The following is an 18,145-nucleotide window of genomic DNA, read 5'->3' as shown; positions in this document are numbered from 1 at the left end:
CCAAAAAAAAAATTATTTTCTGTGTTTGTGAATTGTGTGCGCAGTAGCCGCACGTGCATCAACAAAGTAGTGCCAAGCGTGCGCCTGTGTCATAAGTAAAGGGCCGGCTGGCTTGACCGTTAAGGGTGCTGTAACCCCCGAAAGTACACTCCAGTCCAAACCAAAAAAAAAAATATTTTCTGTGTTTGTGAATTGTGTGCGCAGTAGCCGCATGTGCATCAACAAAGTAGTGCCAAGCGTGCGCCTGTGTCATAAGTAAAGGGCTGGCTGGCTTGACCGTTAAGGGTGCTGTAACCCCCGAAAGTACACTCCAGTCCAAACCAAAAAAAAAATTATTTTCTGTGTTTGTGAATTGTGTGCGCAGTAGCCGCACGTGCATCAACAAAGTAGTGCCAAGCGTGCGCCTGTGTCATAAGTAAAGGGCCGGCTGGCTTGACCGTTAAGGGTGCTGTAACCCCCGAAAGTACACTCCAGTCCAAACCAAAAAAAAAATTATTTTCTGTGTTTGTGAATTGTGTGCGCAGTAGCCGCACGTGCATCAACAAAGTAGTGCCAAGCGTGCGCCTGTGTCATAAGTAAAGGGCCGGCTGGCTAGACCGTTAAAGGGTGCTGTATCCCCCGAAAGTACACTCCAGTCCAAACCAAAAAAAAAATTATTTTCTGTGTTTGTGAATTGTGTGCGCAGTAGCCGCACGTGCATCAACAAAGTAGTGCCAAGCGTGCGCCTGTGTCATAAGTAAAGGGCCGGATGGCTTGACTGTTAAGGGTGCTGTAACCCCCGAAAGTACACTCCAGTCCAAACCAAAAAAAAAATTATTTTCTGTGTTTGTGAATTGTGTGCGCAGTAGCCGCACGTGCATCAACAAAGTAGTGCCAAGCGTGCGCCTGTGTCATAAGTAAAGGGCCGGCTGGCTAGACCGTTAAAGGGTGCTGTATCCCCCGAAAGTACACTCCAGTCCAAACCAAAAAAAAAATTATTTTCTGTGTTTGTGAATTGTGTGCGCAGTAGCCGCACGTGCATCAACAAAGTAGTGCCAAGCGTGCGCCTGTGTCATAAGTAAAGGGCCGGCTGGCTTGACCGTTAAAGGGTTCTGTAACCCCCAAAGTACACTCCAAACCAAAAAAATATATATTTTCTGTGTTTGTGACTTGTGTGCACTGTGGCTGCATGTGCATCAACAAAGGAGCAGCGCCAAGCGTGCGCCTGTGTCCCATAAGTAAAGAGCAGGCTGGCTCATTTCTTAAAGGGTGGTGTAACCCACAAAGTGCACTACTCTCCAGCAAAAATAAAAAAATATTTTCTGTGTTTGTGTGCGCTTTAGCCGCACGTATATATATCAATATAACATAAATGGAGGACCAAACTTTCTCCGATAAAAATAAAATAGGGAAAGATCAAGAACCACTTCCTCCTAGTGCTGTTGCTGCTGCTGGGAGTTGTTCATCATCCCAGAGAGGAAGTAGGAACATCACTACTTTTACTAAACAATTGACCCTCCAACAGTCCCTAGCGATGAGGATGAAGTACGACAGCAGTCATCCTGAAGCAAAACGTATAACTGAGGCCTTGACTGCTATGTTGGTGTTAGACGTGCGTCCGGTATCCGACATTAGTGCAGTGGGATTTAGACAATTGATGGAGGTAGTGTGTCCTCGGTTCCAAATCCCGTCTAGATTCCACCTGCATCCTCAAAGCAGCAGCGACAAGCGTGCGTCTGTCTGTTAAAGGGTGGTGACACCCTCAAAGTGTGCTACACAAACAATTAAAATATTGTTCTTTTTTTTTCTGTCTTTGTGAATTGTGTGGGCTGTAGCCGCACCTGCATCCTTAAAGCAGCAGCGACAAGCGTGCGTCTGTCTGTTAAAGGGTGGTGACACCCTCACAGTGTGCTACACAAACAATTAAAATATTGTTCTTTTTTTTTCGGTCTTTGTGAAATGTGTGGGCTGTAGCCGCACCTGCATCCTTAAAGCAGCAGCGACAAGCGTGCGTCTGTCTGTTAAAGGGTGGTGTAACTCTCAAAGTGCTCCAAAAAATAAAAAACTATTTTTTTAATGTGTTTGTGACTTGTGTGCGATGTAGCCGCACTTGCATCTTTAAAGCAGCAGCGACAAGCGTGCGTCTGTCTGTTAAAGGGTGGTGACACCCTCGAAGTGTGCTACACAAACAATAAAAATATTCTTCTTCTTTTTTCTGTCTTTGTGAATTGTGTGGGCTGTAGCCGCACCTGCATCCTTAAAGCAGCAGCGACAAGCGTGCGTCTGTCTGTTAAAGGGTGGTGACACCTCAAAGTGTTCTACAGAAACAATTAAAATATTGTTCTTTTTTTTTCGGTCTTTGTGAAATGTGTGGGCTGTAGCCGCACCTGCATCCTTAAAGCAGCAGCGACAAGCGTGCGTCTGTCTGTTAAAGGGTGGTGTAACTCTCAAAGTGCTCCAAAAAATAAAAAACTATTTTTTTAATGTGTTTGTGACTTGTGTGCGATGTAGCCGCACTTGCATCCTCAAAGCAGCAGCGACAAGCGTGCGTCTGTCTGTTAAAGGGTGGTGACACCCTCAAAGTGTGCTACACAAACAATAAAAATATTCTTCTTTTTTCTGTCTTTGTGAATTGTGTGGGCTGTAGCCGCACCTGCATCCTTAAAGCAGCAGCGACAAGCGTGTGTCTGTCTGTTAAAGGGTGGTGACACCTCAAAGTGTTCTACAGAAACAATTAAAATATTGTTCTTTTTTTTTCGGTCTTTGTGAATTGTGTGGGCTGTAGCCGCACCTGCATCCTTAAAGCAGCAGCGACAAGCGTGCGTCTGTCTGTTAAAGGGTGGTGACACCTCAAAGTGTTCTACAGAAACAATTAAAATATTGTTCTTTTTTTTTCGGTCTTTGTGAAATGTGTGGGCTGTAGCCGCACCTGCATCCTTAAAGCAGCAGCGACAAGCGTGCGTCTGTCTGTTAAAGGGTGGTGTAACTCTCAAAGTGCTCCAAAAAATAAAAAACTATTTTTTTAATGTGTTTGTGACTTGTGTGCGATGTAGCCGCACTTGCATCCTCAAAGCAGCAGCGACAAGCGTGCGTCTGTCTGTTAAAGGGTGGTGACACCCTCAAAGTGTGCTACACAAACAATAAAAATATTCTTCTTTTTTCTGTCTTTGTGAATTGTGTGGGCTGTAGCCGCACCTGCATCCTTAAAGCAGCAGCGACAAGCGTGTGTCTGTCTGTTAAAGGGTGGTGACACCTCAAAGTGTTCTACAGAAACAATTAAAATATTGTTCTTTTTTTTTCGGTCTTTGTGAAATGTGTGGGCTGTAGCCGCACCTGCATCCTTAAAGCAGCAGCGACAAGCGTGCGTCTGTCTGTTAAAGGGTGGTGTAACTCTCAAAGTGCTCCAAAAAATAAAAAACTATTTTTTTAATGTGTTTGTGACTTGTGTGCGATGTAGCCGCACTTGCATCCTCAAAGCAGCAGCGACAAGCGTGCGTCTGTCTGTTAAAGGGTGGTGACACCCTCAAAGTGTGCTACACAAACAATAAAAATATTCTTCTTTTTTCTGTCTTTGTGAATTGTGTGGGCTGTAGCCGCACCTGCATCCTTAAAGCAGCAGCGACAAGCGTGCGTCTGTCTGTTAAAGGGTGGTGACACCCTCAAAGTGTGCTACACAAACAATTAAAATATTCTTCTTCTTTTTTCTGTCTTTGTGAATTGTGTGGGCTGTAGCCGCACTTGCATCCTCAAAGCAGCAGCGACAAGCGTGCGTCTGACTGTTAAAGGGTGGTGTAACCCTCAAAGTGTGCTCCACAAACAATAAAAATATTCTTTTTTTTTTTCTGTCTTTGTGAATTGTGTGGGCTGTAGCCGCACTTGAATCCTCAAAGCAGCAGCGACAAGCGTGCGTCTGTCTGTTAAAGGATTACATCAGTGACAGAATCCAAGTAGGCATGTCAGACAGTCCGTACCTGTACTGGCAGGAAAAAGAAGCAATTTGGAGGTCCCTGTACAAACTGGCTCTATTTTACCTGAGTTGCCCCCCCTCCAGTGTGTACTCCGAAAGAGTGTTTAGTGCAGCCGGGAACCTTGTCAGCGAAAGGCGTAGGAGGTTGCTTCCACAAAATGTGGAGAAGATGATGTTCATAAAATGAATTATCAACTCTTCCAGGGAGACCAGCCTCCAGAACGTACAGAGGGACCTGTGGTTCCTGCAGGGACGAATTAATACTCTGTGAGGATGAGGATGTACACACTGAAGAGGGTGAGGAATCGGTGGATGTGGAGGATGAGGATGACATCTTGCCTCCGTAGAGCCAGTTTGTGCAGGGACAGATAAATTGCCAGCTTGTTTTGTGGGGGCCCAAACGAACCAATCATTTCAGCCACAGTTGTGTGGCAGACCCTGGCGCTGAAATGATTGGTTTGTTAAAGTGTGCATGTCCTGTTTATACAACATAAGGGTGGGTGGGAGGGCCCAAGGACAATTCCATCTTGCACCTCTTTTTTTTCTTTGCATTATGTACAGTTTGGGGCCTAGTTTTTCAATGCCATCCTGTCTGCCACTGCAGTTTCATGCCTAGATGGGTCACGTGTTTGTGCCGCCCACTCGTGTCGCTTAGCATAGTCATCCAGCTACCTCGGTGCAACCTTTTGGACATAAAAACACTATTGTGAGGTGTGAGGTATTCAGAATAGACTGGAAATGAGTGGAAATTAAGGTTATTGAGGTTAATAATAGCATAGGAGCAGAAAAACCTACAAATTCTGTGATTTTAGCTGTTTTTATGCTTTTTTTAAAAAAATACAGATCCAAAACACAAAACCCAGAACCCAAAACACGGAAGGGTGGTTTTGGCAAAACCAATCCAGATCCAAAACACGAAGAAAGATCCAGATCCAAAACCAAAACACAAAACACGAAAAGTGGCCGGTGCACACCCCTACTTTTTATTAACATCGCCTCTACAATTTAGTTGCCCCAGGGTTCCCAATTACCTTAATCCGGCCCAGTGGAGATAATTCTCTTTTAGATTATAAATCATTTTCTGCTATATAGCAGCCCAATGTAAACATTAATTTTTCACAAAATACTGTACAGCTTGGAACAAACAAGCAGGTGCATTTTATAGTCTGAACAATCCCGGTATATGTCCCTATTCCATTTTTATTGTTCCATTGAGACTTATGATCCACTTGTAGTTATATTAGGACAGATGGTAACATTTTTATTACCTGTATAAAGTGGAGACCTTTTTTTTTATATCTCCATTACTTCCCTCCCGCTTTCGTTATTTACTCCCAATTATACAGCCTATATTATCAATAACAATAAATACATCTCTATCTGCAACACTGCAATCATCAATTGTTGTTCTTTTTTATCTAATTTCTGTTTTCAGTGAACATTTCAGCAACAGTTTTGTATGTGAAGCCAGCATTTATGACAAATTTGCCCTTCACTAGGAACTAGTGATATTACTGAGACATAAGGGACTGTGGGCCTGATTCAGACCCGCTCGCGAGCGCTGGCAAGCGGGTCGATGGTGCCCCAGTGCGCATGCCAAAAGCACTCCTGGGCTTGCGGCAGCGAGACCCTACCGCAGGGTCTCGTCGCAAGCCCAATGGTCGCGATGGTCAAGACCATCGCGACCATCTTTTTGGCCGCTCGCATAAGCTGTGGGTGGTCACCCACAGCTATGCGAGGGGCCAGGAGGCCGCTCCAAATTTAGGTAGGAGGGCCCTGATTCAGAGCCACTCGCTAGATGTGATCACTCGCACGATGTATTTGAAAATTTCGTAGCCAATGCTTTCGCACAGCAATGCATTAGCACACCCAGTACTTCTTAGAGAACGATCACATAGTGTATGCAGACACCCACCAGCCTGTCTTAAGACGCCCACTTGTGCATGTCATGTCCAAGAAGTGTATGCAACCATCGGATGCTATCGCAGCGCTTGAGGTTGACCATACCCTGCCGCAAGCACTGCAAGCCCTTCAGTGTATAAAACAAGCCAGGTGACGTGTACTATGATGCTGTCTTATAATTATACACACCTCTATAATGCCGTTGAGATGCTCAGGCATGCCTGCGTTTGCACCTCCACTCCCCCGTTTTTAATGGCCAGCCCCTGTCACCACCTACAAACGGCTTCTCCTGTCACTCACTCTGCTGAGCTGTCTATGCGCTGTGAGTGAATGTATTGTGAACCTGTGCGCATGCGCACAATGCATACACACTGCATACCATCGCAGCAGCGAGAGTATGCATCTTAGCGAGCGGCTCTGAATCAGGCCCTGTGGGCCTTTCAGAGTTGTACGCAAACCTAATTGTTTTATGTACAACTCCGATGGTGGCCGATCAGCGCATGAGCAGGATCTGTGCAGTGCAAGTGCCGATCAGTGTCTGTGAGAACACTCGTGCTCAGGACCGGATTAAGGCTTGTGGGGACCACGGGCAACTAAGTTGTGGGGGGTCCATCAATAAAATTGACACAGCCTCACGCAGTGACTACTATGCCCCTTACCTTACCTCTGGACTCTCCACTAACCGGCAAAGGTGGTAATAAACTTCATCATGACTGTGACGCTGCTGGGAACCCACCCCCCACAGCATAGCGGACATGATTTCTCTGTCTTGCTGCAGTTGTTATCTTGTGCTGACGAGCAACGTTCCCGCTGCTTGACCCGGCATCTAGGCCTACCCAGAATGCAGCGCATCAGCAGATCCCCTTCCCCCAGTACACAGCACTTCTCCATCCATTCCCATCCACCCCATCCCTTCCACAGTGCGCATCCCCCAGCGTACTCCCTTCCCCCATTTAGATATGAGCACCATTCCAGAGCATGGGAGCAAGTCTGTGAGCCTGGAGGAGCAGCAGAAGAACCTAGCACTTCACTGGACATATATGTACATATTGGGCTCTATAGCAGTGCATCCCTAACAGTACATGTTTTCCAGATCTCCTAGTTGATGCACATGTTATTTATTACTGGCTGATACATAAAAGATCCACAGGTGGTGCTAATTATTTCATTTGTGATACTGAGATGAACATGTAGCACTAGTAAAATTCTATTATATTACTATTTCAACTGTGGTCATGGTATGTGCTGGGGAGGGGGGTTTCCAGGCAGACGGAACCCCCCCTGTGTTTGCCTATGCCCCTTCCCCCAGTACATTGCACCTCTCCATCCATTCCCACCCACCCCCATCCCCTCCACACCCCCAGCGTACCCCCTTCCCCAGTACACAGCACCTCTCCATACAGCACCCAGTGGACCCCCCTCCCCAGCAGTGACCCTCAATCTCTCCCTCCCCCAGTACACACCATCCAATGCCCCCACCCAAGAGAGGTTGCCGCCGCGGCCTGGCTTGTTTCTGCGGACTGATGCTGATAACTGGCTGCCATTACAGCTCAGTTACCCTAGAGAGGAGGCAGCCAGGGACACATAAGGGAATCAGCATCAGTCTGCACAAACAATATGGCTCCCCTCCCAGATCTCCTCAGCGTCTGGTCTGCTGGACTACTCATGCGCGCAGTTCACTCATGAAAAAAGTCAACTTAAATCAACAGCGCTCATTAAAGAGAGCTGGCGGGTTTTCTTAACACTAACACTCGCCAGCGAGCATCTCAATGATGAATTCTGGAATAAAAAAAATAAATAACGGCAAGCGCTAGTGCTAAATATCTTTAGTGCAAAAAAATGTGTTAGTAATGGTGGGTACACACTACACGATATGCTCCCTGAGCGATATCGTGTAGTGTTGTCCCCGGCAGGCTGTGCTCAATGTTGTTCATGACATTGAGCACAGCCGCTGAACGATATCATTAACGATATCGTTCAGCGCCGGGCTCTCTCCCCCATTCCCTGACATGCAGCAACCTGACGAGATCGTCAGGTTGGCCTGCATGTCAGCCCGATGAACGATAATGACGAACGACCCGCGGGAACGCACGTCGTCGTTATCGTTATGGGGTTAAAAATGGACGATAAAGTGGATGACTGAACGATAACGATATCGTTATCGTTCAGTCGTCCACTTTATCGCCCAGTGTGTACGCACCTTAAATCGAGCTAATAGATAGAGATATAAAGAGAAAGGGGGAATGGAGAGAGAGTGGGAGAAAGAGAGTGACAAAGAGAGGGAGGGGAAATAGAGAGAGGAAGGAAGGAGGGGACAGAGGAAGGGACAGATAGCGCACCCACAGTACCTATTGCAGCAGGGTAGCCTAGTTCCCCTTCATCATAAGGACTAGGTCTTATGGTGAAGGGGAATTATGCTCAACTGGTGCACCAGCAGCTTTAGCAGCATCAGCTTTCTGATGGGGCGGGCACTTTCTGCATTAGGCCCCGCCCCATACCCGTACACCCGCAAATAGAGGTATTATGACAGCAAGGGGGCAGGGCTTCCATAGTCCAATGGGTCCACCAGTCTACTCTATCAGTGAGTGTGGCAGCGTGTTCTGTGAGTAATGAATGATGTCTCGAGTCGGGAGCCGCCCGGAAGAGGACAGAGTGGCCAGGCCCCTGCCACTGCGGGGCGCCTATAATCCGGCTTGGTCCCTAAATCAATCATGCTTCGGCCATTCAAGGACGGGGAAGGAGCAATAACGGCCATTGTCCCAGAAAATAGAGGTGTCTGCCGCGTTTTCTGGATACGCCAAGGCCTGCGGCATTAGCAAAGATGCATCAGCAACGCTAAAAAATTTAAAACTGAATCAGGCCCTTTGTGCCTTATGCCTCAGTAATGTCTCATGATCTTAGTAAAATGATAGACTGAATATTGAAGCACAAAATTCCTGCCTGCAGTATGTACAGGCGTCAGGTCAGGGACACTTCTGCTCGCCTGGTAGAGGCTCTAAGCCCTGGCATATACTAATTGGACTGTTAAGTATAATAACTACCAACTAGACATCCCAACCAACTAATCATGATCACATGCCTCCAAAATCGGCACAAAGTCAGAATGCTCCAAATTCCGCTGTTGTGGCTGAAACGTCACCCACTGACATGTAATCCTCCCCTTTCTAGCCCACAATTTGGGATGGTCCTACCAAAATCGAGATATTTGGGAAGAGTGCGATCATTGCCATTCATGCTCCCACACTACACTAGTGACATGGATCATGGATGGGCAATGGGCAGAGCCCTGTTTGGTACTATATGCAATTAGCGCACTTGAGGGGCTGATTCTGATTCGCACACCTGTAATGGGCAGCGGCGGAAGCCTGATTCACTGCCTTATGCTAATGTGATTATCCATTCAACTAATGTGGAGGTTCATGAATGTACAATTGGAAACCCCTGTCACCCACTGACTTTATGCCAGCTGCCGCCACCATCGTCATCATTAGTATCAGCGCGTGCACCAGCCCCATGCTGGGTGCAGGAGATCGTCAGCAACAGGCTCCCCTACCCCGTATGCATGGCTCAGAATCACGCTGTGTTTCTGATACACGCCCACGACCCACCCACATGTCAGGGTAGTTATGTGCTAATGCATTGTTACCGCCCAGTTCACGTCCCGAAACGCCCTATTTCAGGAAAGACAGAACCCGCCAAGTTCTGCCCCCATGAACAGAGATCCATGCAACACAGTCAATCCTTGAGCACGATTACTACAGTACTTGCCCCTCTCTTGGGCAGACGGGGTATAGAGAGAAAAATTTTATTTATTTGGTAGGCCGATTTTATTTAACAATACAGTATTTCAGTATTTAAATATCATTTACTAAAAAAAATAGGACCTATCCCGTCTATATGAAGCAGTTTATATTCTCTAATATATGACAACACGTAATAGCATTTATCTTGCTTCTACAGTATTCTGTTTTCATTTACTTGTTTTATGATACACCAGTTTTCTTAATTAAATTAATTGTCCCGAGTATGTTTACATCGCTGTCTTAAGTATATAAAAAAATGGGATTATTTAGTGCTGGGGAGAAGTCGCACTTTACTCTTCATAAAATAATTCTTCACAGATGGGGTTAAATGATACATAATTCAAGGATTTATGGATAGAAGCTAGTGCCGGGGATGGGAAAACACAGATAATGAAATTGTACAAGACTGCAGAATAAGTGATATTTATCTGACTGATGTACAAGGCAGCGTCTGCTGGTGTATACGCTACGATACCCATGAGGGCTTGCGTACCCTGGGATAGCTACTGTGCAAATACGGCATTTTCATACAGCGCTCTCTGGGTAAATGGTAATGTTTAATGAAGAATCACAAAGAAGCCGGAAATAATAACTCAGAGCAGCTTCCACCTAAATTTACATGTGAGGAGGCGACGACAATGTATATCAGTGGAGCAGCTGTGCTATAATTTATACACGAAGCAATGTAAATGCCATATTAAGGTCTTGCGGCATTCTCATGTAATATTCATGGGTGACACTTGCTCAGAGAGCGTATGACAGGTCATAATATAAATATCCAGCCAACGCATACAGTGATTGGGTGGTAGAATAAATTAGATAATGAATGGCTGTTAAATGAGTGAATGGTAGTGAGCGTGATGGAATGGTTTTGCGACCAATTGATTGAATAAAGGCATTTATGATTCCGTGATTGTGCTGATAAATGATTGATGAAGTAAGCACATCATTGTGTGAGCAAATAAATTAGTTTATTATACCTGTCATTAACTCTGTCAAGTATTTACAAAGATATTGTGTGATTGACTGGGCGATTGTGTGTTTATAAAACTGGTCAAATGCATATTGGAAAAACCAGCTCTAAAGCGGTGATAGGCAACAGTCAGCAATGTCGGGCCATACAGTTGTAGTCCACACCTCCATCTTGTTCTATTCCCTGATGGCCATTTTCTTGGCTTTATGCCACGTCAACCCCAGCTGCAATGGGGATTCAAAATGGCGACGGATGGGAAGCCGTCTGACTAAATCCCGGTATCTAAATACCGATGCAGGACTAAAGACAGGCGTTGAAATCCCGATGACCGTCTATATCCCAATGCCGGAATCTAGACAGACAGCTTCCCGAACGAAGGTAAGCCGGGCAGTGTTAGCGCTTAGCTGCAGGGGAGAAGGGTTAGGTTTAGGGACCACCCGGGAGACTTAGGGTCAGGCATCACCCCAGGAGGGTTAGGTTTAGGATGCGGTGAGTGGGGGTTAGGTTTAGGCACACCTAGGGGGAGGTTAGGGTTAGGCACCACTCCGGGAGGGTTAGGTTTACGGTGCGGGGAGGGGGGTTAGGTTTAGGCACCTCGGAGGGGAGGTTAGGGTTAGGCACCACTAAGGGAGGGTTAGGTTACTTACCGGCCCCAGTCAGGATCTTCAGCATTCGGGCTGGCGGCGTCAGGATTTAGTCAGACGGCTTCCCGGCCATCTGCATTTCATACCCAACCCCTCCAATGGTCTACTGTGCGTAATACCAAGCTTCACCCATAGCCTAGATCTTATAGGTCATACAGTACAGTATACTACTGAATTTTAATTTATAATTTGTCTTAGGCAGCTGACTTCCACACTATGTGACCGTTCCACACCGCATTGAAGGGAAGTAAGATAACGCCTGCAGCACGTCTGAGAACAGTATAAGGGAGGTCATGTGGTCCTCCCTGCCCTCAGGAAAAGCTGCTGGATTCCTGCATACTTCATTGACAGAAGGTAAGGAATTTTAAGGGAGGCTTTTTCCAGGCAGCTTAGTAGTAGATCACTGGTACTTATAGTGAGGGATAAAAAGGTGATTTCAGACTTTGAGGCTGATGCAGAGCTGACTCGTTGGCAGAGCATATCATGCATGTTTTTGTACCGCACATGCTCCAGAACTAAGATTATGCATATGCAGGAGCTGCAGAGACATATAGACATTTGAGTGGCACTAAATTTATACATATGGACGGTCCAATAGCAAAGCTCTACCTATAGGCCAGTATAATTACGTCTGGCTTGCATGCAACCCTGCATCAGCCTCTATAGTTGAAATATAAGGGGCATGGGGTATTTCAGGGATAAGTGTGAGAACATATTACATGGACATATAACATCAGAATGCTGTGGATAATCATTTAAACAAATTTAACACTCAATAACACAAACTCATATAAAAACAAATTATTACTTGTGAAGATAATGGTAACCAGTAAGAGGTCCATGCAGACCTATATCAGAGGTGGGTAAGACTTGGCAATTGGAGAGAGCTGTAAACAGCTTTGTTACTATGGGCCAGAGGTTCCCAAACGCGGTCCTCAAGGCTCCCCAACAGTTCAGGTTTTAGAGATATTCTTGGTTGAGCGCAGGTGACTTAATTAGTACCTCAGTCAATTTGATTTAACCACCTGTGTTCAGCCATGGATGTCTCTACTACCTGAACAGCAGGGAGCCTTGAGGACCGCGTTTGGGAACCTCTGCTATTGGTTATGTCTAGTAAAGGTTAAGACCTACAGCTTGTGCAGTGATGAAACTGCAGCATGCTTTCCCCTTTGCTGTTCTTTCCTTGCTGTAATAGGCAACAGGTCTATCTGCAGGCTATTCGGAGAGCTTACATAAGGGACAGTACAGAAGTGCCCTTTCCTGTGCCCTGTGGAACGCAATATCTATTTTAATGAAATTACATTCATCCACATCCACTTTATCTTGAACTCTCTCAAATACCTCATCATCACGGAAACAGTTCTTCACCGGTGATGCCATTTTCCTGTTTTTTCTTTTAATTGGGACCTCTCTCTCCCACCCAAACTCCGCAAGACTGGCAAGGTGGAGGTAAGGGAGTCCTTATCTTTTCCTTATGCACTTTCTTTTTCCTACCCCCTCTCTTACCTTCTACTCCTTTGAGGTCCACTCTCTCTGCCTCTTCCACCACATTCACCTTTGTGTTGCAGTCATCTACCATAACAATTTTACAATCCATTGATAACATCACAGCCTAGCTTCCCCACTTCCTCTTCTCTAACCATTCCTCTCTTATCCTGCATGACTTAAATATCCCACTGGATAATCCCATGGATGTCGGCGCTTCCAAGATACTCTCTCTCTCTTTTCCCATTTTAACCTTGCACAATGGACTTCCCCATGCGCATTCCTGTGGTCTCTCACTGGCCCTAGCCTTTTCCCATCTCTGTCACATCTCTGATTTCCCTAACTTCAACTCCCTCTTTTTTTACAAACTTCTCTTCTTTAGCCTCTCCTTTCCACAACCAACTCTCCGACCCCTCCTAAGTTTATTCTTTCTAAGCACAACCTTGATGCTCTTGACACCCCTGTTCTCTTCTTTCACTGGATTATTGCCTCTCTCGCATCTAAATCCTTTTCTTCCTTAGTCAAGCTGGCTCATTCTAAAACTTCACCCTCACCTTGACTCTGCAGTTCCAGCTTTGCACCCTAACCCTGGAATTCCAAATTAACTTGCTACTGTCAGAAATGTTCCTACACTACTGAAAAATACTGGAGGCAATCACTTTCTCATATAGACTTCACTCAATTCAAAGTCTAATGCCAAGCAGTTGTATTTTAAAACTCTTAAGACTTTTAAGTCTCTCATCTTGGCTCGCTCCTCAGAATCTGCCCCCTCCTGCTTCAGACATACCCTTGTCTCACTCATCTTCAGAAAAACCCCACTTGAGCCCAATGTTCTCTGTAACTACTATTCTATCTTTCTCCTCCAAGTTTCTTGAGAAGGATTGTTTATCTCTGCATTACCTCATTCCTATCACCCTACACTTTTCTTGACCCTCTTCAATCTGGTTTCTACCCTTTCTATACCTCTGAAATTACCCTTAGCAAGGATACTAATGACACCCTCACTGCCAAATCCAAGGGTCATTGTTCTCTACTCATCCTGCTTTGCCTATCTGCTGTCTGTGATACTGTGAACAACCCTCTCCTCCTTCAAAGCCTCCACTCTCAGTCTCCATGACTCTGTTCTCTAATGGCTGACCTCCTACCTCTCAAACCACACCTTTACTGCCTCTTCCTCTGCCTGCACCTTCCCTTCTTCTGCTTCTACCTGTCGGCATTTCTAAAGGGTCTGTTCTTAGTCCCCTTCTTTTCTTTCTATACACCATGATCTCTTGGAAATATCATTAGCCCCTTCTGCCTCCAATACCACCTCTATTGAGGTGACACTCAAATCTATCTCTCCTCCCCAGACATTGCTCCTTTGATTCTCTCTAATGTCTCTAACTGCATTTCCATCAACTCCTACTGGATGTCCCAGCATAATCTGAATTTAACAAGGCCAAGTCCAAACGTATAATTTTGTCCAGGGTCCCTCCACTAGTTCCCCCCTCCCGCCCCCCTCTATTTTTGTTGACAACATCACCAATGCTACTATCTGTCATGAACACTGCCTGGGTGTTGTCCTTGACTCTGCTCTCCCTTTACTTCCCACAATAATTCTATCTCTTGATTCTGCCGCTTTCACCTCCACAACATACATCACCCTTGAGGCCACCAAAACCCTCACACTTGCTTCTCCCGACTTCAGCCTATCCTAAATGTTGCTGCTCATCTCATTTTCGTATCTTGCCATATGCAACCAGCTCCATTGGCACCATTTCCAGAATCCAGTTTAAACTCCTCTCTATCACATGTAAACTTCTACACCTCTCCTCCAGCTTCTACCTCTCCAACCTTATCTCTGTCCACACTCCATCCACCCTCTCTGCCCCTACTCTGACCACCACCTCATCTCCACCCTGGTCACTTCCTCTCAAGCTCACTTCTAAGATTTGCCTGGTATTTCCCCCTCCCCTGAAAATCAGGCTTTCGACCAGTCGCTGCAGCTTTAAACACACCATTAAGACACATCTTTTTTATTACAGATTACCAGCCCTTCTCATAGCTCACCATTCTTCAATCTCAATCCTTCCACCCTGTTTGCTTATCGGTAAGCTCTCAAGGACAGGGCCCTCTTCCCTCTTGTTATCCCATAGTAGTATCCAGTCACCAGTGCTCCACACCTTTGTCTCCTTTAATCCCTTCAGAGACTATGAGCTAAATGTGCGAGTTTGTCCCACAACTAGCAAATGTAATAGGGTGTGAGTAATTGGGTCCCATTTTGACTCGTGTGAGTGCATGCGAGTTAAAACTGCGGGTAAATTTGCACCTTGTAATGCAACTTTCATTAAATGGTGCAAGGTACACAGAGGCATGCACAGATCAGTGAGATCTTTGCATGCTTCTGTGTTAAAAAACCTATTAAAAGTTTAAAATACATATATACAGGTATATGCGTGGTCCTTCCCTAAAAGCACAAATCAGCTCCGGGCTTATTTGAGCCAGTCCTGGTTGTGAAAACATGGGGGGGGAGGCTTAGGGTTCCGTCGTATTTTCATCAACCAGCACCGAACTCTTTCTAGCGGGGTGGAATATGTGACAAAATAATAAAACCATCAGTGTGTGTGTACTGTCGTTTGTTTAATATTTCTTTTACAGGTGAACTAGAAGTACCAGCGGGTCCTTAATGCCCCGCATACTAGCACTTGTGGTTCTCCAAATACCAGCATGCAGGGGAGGCTTGAGGGACCTATAGTTCTGTAAAAGACAATATTATTTATTCTATTTTGTTACACAATCAGCCCAGCACCCACTGCCCTGGGGTGCCCCGGAGAGGAGGAGCCTCTTTATGGGGGGTCCCCACCTCCCTAGGGATCTCCGGCCTGGTATGACTAGCGTGGGGTTATAATGGTTTGGACAGGGGACCCCGTAAAGCGTGTCCAACGGCTGTGGCCCTAACCTAAATTGCTAACTTTCCTGCACGCAGCGAGAGCTCAAGTTGCGTATGCCTTAGCAGGGGCTAATCTATGCACGCCCCTGCAACGGCATTCAAAGGGACTGGCACGCCTGTGTTTCTCCGACCACCCCCCGTCTCCACCCCCAAACGGTGCTTCCTGTCAATCAGTCTGCAATTGATTTGAGTACTCACTGCAATCACAGTCCCTATCTCAGTAAGGCATTCGCGCACGCGCACTGCGATGCAATACGCATGCGCAGTTAGCAACAATCGCCCGTCTGCGTACACTTTAGCAGCTGCGATCCTTGCTGAATCAGGCCCATAGCTCTATACTCGCACATTTTCAAAACTCGGGCCCTATTACATTTAGCCTTATTACCCTGTTTGCTCACCCATAAGTTCAAAATAGATTCATCGCGTGCAGAACTTACTCTCCTATGGTAGCACAAGTAACCGGGACAAGAGTATGGCCAACTTGCTGATGCTAGAAGGTGTATGCGGAGGTGCGTCGCATGGGAGCAGAGTAAGTTCTGCACTCGATGAATCTATATTGAGCTTGTTTTAGTAATGTTTTTTACTCATTGCATGGACTTATGTCATGGTTTTATTGTGTGTATTGTACTTACGCTCAGTCATTTTGCAATGTTTTATTTATACCCCCTTGTATGACGCTTTGGACACTTTATGGAACCTTATAAGTAAATTTTAATAATAAAATACCCACAGCAGCAGACGGTGGGGCAGGAGCCATCCTAGGCCTACAGTACTTCATGACAGTGCTTCATTTTATATAGTAACCAAGCTCAATCCAGTATAATACTGCCAGGCAAACAATGCCTGCTGATAACAGCTTAGGAGATCTGTGCACTCTGCCATGTTTCCTGTTTTACGTCAGCGCGTGTTGTCACTTTGGTGCTAGGATTTGTGAGCACTGAAGAAATTGCGAGTCTCATTAACGATATCATTAGTGGTGGAAAGATGGGAACTAGATGTGGCACGATGCATCCCTGCAAACCCTGGGGACAGAAAACTGCCCTTTACCTTTGTCTCTATGCCGCAATGTTACTAACTTCTTTGAGTGTTCAAATGTCATTGGTAGAATTACTGTATATAGATGTCGTTTGGCTGATGGTCAAAAATATGTACAATCAGCAGTGAGATCAGTTGACACTGTTAGGCAATTAAAAGAAAAAAGGAAAAATAGAATGAAAGGACTGCGCTAATATTATCCAACAATTGTGAAATGGCAGATGATTAGATATAGCAATGAAAACTCTGTTGTAGAAGAAAATAATTTATTTACTCACAATTGATAATATAACGTGATATGCAAATATATGTTCAATGCACAATAAAAGATAAAAAATTTAACTATAGCTTATCCATATGGATCTTGGAAACTACGTAGAAAATGCAATAGTGACATAGTAGAAATAATCCCTAATCTGTGCACACATCACTTAAATTGCAATAATGCATGTTAGTTGTTGTCTTGATAATATTTGGTCCAGTTTAATAGTTCCACATTCATTCTAATTTTCCTTTCTCAGTCCAAATAATGGGTATTCACAAATCCCACAATTGAGGACCTGCAGCTTTAAATTCAATACACATTGTATATCAATTTAATTTGTATTGAGATTATAGAAATATAACTGTTATAGCAGATGAGCGCCTAGAACAATAGTTTCTTTTTTCAATTAAATAAAAAAGCAGATTACACATTGCCTTTAATATATGAATGATTCATCACACATCAATAGTATTGCCCTTATCCTTATCACTATAGAATACTCTGAAGCATAAGCATTTTTCAGAGCAGTAATACCGTGGAGGCAGCCATTTTCCTGGCTGAACCAGCTGTTACACTTATGCATGCTATGACCCCACTAGGCACCAGTGATCCTCCGTTTTGTCAGTTTGTGGCTCAGTGAAGTCACTGGTCCCTTGAGAATTGATCAACTACACTTTTGTGAATATTGATTCAGTACCCAAAATAATTAGTTCCATAAAAGTAAACTGTAAGCGAATTAGTGATTGAGAGAGAATTTTGTTTTATTACAGATAATAAATAAGAAATAAGTAAATGAATGATGAAGTTAGACAACATTTTAGCATTTGACTAAACGTGATAATTTCAGTGAAAACATGATTGACAGAATTGGCTGAAAAGACTGAGCATAGAGTGGCTGGGCTATGAATAAGTAGCTTGCCTATGATTAAGTGCATTCTGCTGGTATGTCTATGTGTAAGTGTATTCTACAGGCTGGTCTATGATCTTGAACATTCTACTGGCTGCTCTATAAGTAAGCACATTCTATTGGCTGTACTATGAGCTAGCACATTCTACTGGTTTATCTATGAGTAAGTGCATTGTATTGGCTGCCCTATGAGTGAGCACATTCTATTGGCTGGTCTATGAGCTAGCATACAGGTTCTCAAACTCGGTCCTCAGGA

General features: G+C 45.0%; 1 protein-coding gene across 1 annotated transcript in view; it reads right to left on the bottom strand.

Moving 5' to 3' along the window:
* The window catches only part of TNN (tenascin N), a 103,869-nt gene that overhangs the window by 23,328 nt on the left and 62,396 nt on the right, over positions 1–18,145 (bottom strand). The window lies entirely within an intron of this gene.

This window comes from Taudactylus pleione, unplaced genomic scaffold (assembly GCF_031769625.1).
Source record: "Taudactylus pleione unplaced genomic scaffold, aTauple2 ptg001123l, whole genome shotgun sequence".
NCBI classification, from domain to species: Eukaryota; Metazoa; Chordata; class Amphibia; order Anura; family Myobatrachidae; genus Taudactylus; species Taudactylus pleione.
This window is presented reverse-complemented; position numbering and strand designations above follow the sequence as displayed.